Here is a 2,205-nt window from a genome sequence, read left to right as displayed (position 1 = left end):
ATTTATTACTAAGAATGTAGTTTAGAACTCTGGAAGTTGACTACATGACAAAATCAACTGTCATATAAAATGTATAATTTCCGGACAAACTTAATTTAATTTTTCCTGTTAAATATAATTAAATAAATACTTCCGGCAAAATTTAGAGGTTATAACTCAAGCATGTCAATCCTTCAAAATGTATCAATACATTTTATAAATTATGACTGTTATTCAATATTACTGTTGAAAATTTATATAATACTCGATCGTTGTTGAAATAAAGTAGGTTTAACTACCTACCTATCATCGACAAAATGATAATAATTAAAGTGTTCATTCTTCATGGATTTTTCTCTTTGATACAATCACACACCCGTTTTATGCCTAACTTACCTATGGTAAATGAACAATCTTCTTGTTTCATTAGTCATATGGCAGGTCATTGTTTATGATCATCGTTGATGTGCATAATTTATTTATTTATTATTTTTATTGCAGGGAAAATATCGTACGGTATTTGATAAACTATATCCTTGCGATTCAACAACAAACTATTCATTGCAATTGAATAATTATTTCAATAAAAATACAGCAATTATTTCTGAATTAAAAGGAAATGTAACATATTTGATACCTTTTGACGATACTCTTACAGTATGTAGGTATATTGAATAATTTAATATTTTTATAATATTTTGAGGCTTCCATATTACGGAGTCCCATGATTATAAGGTAACGAAAAAAGTTTTACCATAGTGAAATTTTCTTTGTCAAATATACATGTTAAGTATATACATTTGTCTGTGTGATTTTCAAAAATATTTTGGTAAATGGAAGATTCATTGCATTACTTAGTAAGTAGTTGGATGAGTGGCACACAACCCGTGGACATTTTAATAGGGGATCGTCAATAATTAATCAACAAATGAAAATGTAATAAACTATACCTCCGTATATTAGTTTTTATTACATACAATAATTTCGTGCCATCGGTGAATGAGAACTAATTAAACTAAACATTCAATTTGCATAAAATTAATGATTTCATTTATACCAAAATAAATATTGCACAAATACTAAATACTTATGTAATATTGGTAGGGGCCCCCTGGGGTTGCCTTATCTCAATAAATAAATTTGGATGTCGTGGATCAAAAAGAGGTTATAGCATACAACTGAGTTAGATGGAAATGAGAGCATATTTATTGTTTTAATTCTATGAAATGACCGATATCACTTATTTTGATCAGTGATCAAAGAATGATTATACTAAATAAAAATTACCCACCATCAACATCAACGAAATATTTAAATTATATTAATCAATATTTAAATTATAGTGTTATCACAAAATAAGTGTCTTTAGTTGCCAAGTCTCGGTAAAGATATTATGGTTATAATATATTATAAATAGTTTACAAGTTGGAAAAATTTTAATTTCAACTTGATGTGTAACTATTAATTCTTAATGTTACTTAAAGTAAAATATTATTTATTTGCAGCTTGATATACACTTTGCGTCTTGGGGTTCAACTGGTGGGTAGATACCAAATTCAAACACTTACATAACAAAAAAGGCATATAGTGCATTAAAAAATCTAGGACGAAATGTATGGCTTACAATTACCAAGGATTTTAACATTTCAAATGCTACCTGTCCAGTACCAGCGGTAATGTATAAAAATAGTTTTCAATAACCATATATTGATGTAAATGTGTTATATTATATTTTAATACTTGAAAATAGTTGAAGTAGTAGGAGGTACCTATCTTTATATATAAATGTGAAAATGAAAACCTTTGAGGCCTATGTTCTCGGAAACTACTAAACCGAACGTTATGATTTTTTTTTTAAACTGAAGAGCTCATTGCGGAGAAGGTTATGGCATTTGATCGATTCTCTAAATTAATAAACAAAGGAGTTATCAATTATTATAAATAATGGCCTGTTACGTAATAATAAATAATAATAATAAATCAGTATTATTCTCAACTCCTATAACCTATAGCAACCATTAATAAATACACATTTCTTTCGTAAATCTCAAAATTCCAGGTCTAATCTACCAACTAACTATATAAATACACAGAATATAACTATACAGACTAAACTCTGGAACTACTTATCAGATCTTATATGTATATTGACAAAAGAAAATAATACAAATCAACAAATATGTCCGATTAACCAATAGCAACTAATATATTATACACAGGTGGATT

The 2,205-nt window shown here is 27.4% G+C and overlaps 1 pseudogene; it reads left to right on the top strand.

Moving 5' to 3' along the window:
- The first annotated feature begins 296 nt into the window (after positions 1–296).
- Positions 297–1,679, top strand: LOC132943541 (uncharacterized; annotated as a pseudogene).
- The last annotated feature ends 526 nt before the right edge of the window (positions 1,680–2,205 follow it).

This window comes from Metopolophium dirhodum, chromosome 4 (genome assembly GCF_019925205.1).
Source record: "Metopolophium dirhodum isolate CAU chromosome 4, ASM1992520v1, whole genome shotgun sequence".
Taxonomy (NCBI): domain Eukaryota; kingdom Metazoa; phylum Arthropoda; class Insecta; order Hemiptera; family Aphididae; genus Metopolophium; species Metopolophium dirhodum.
The sequence above is the reverse complement of the archived record's forward strand: the minus strand, read 5'-3'. Positions and strand labels throughout refer to the sequence as shown.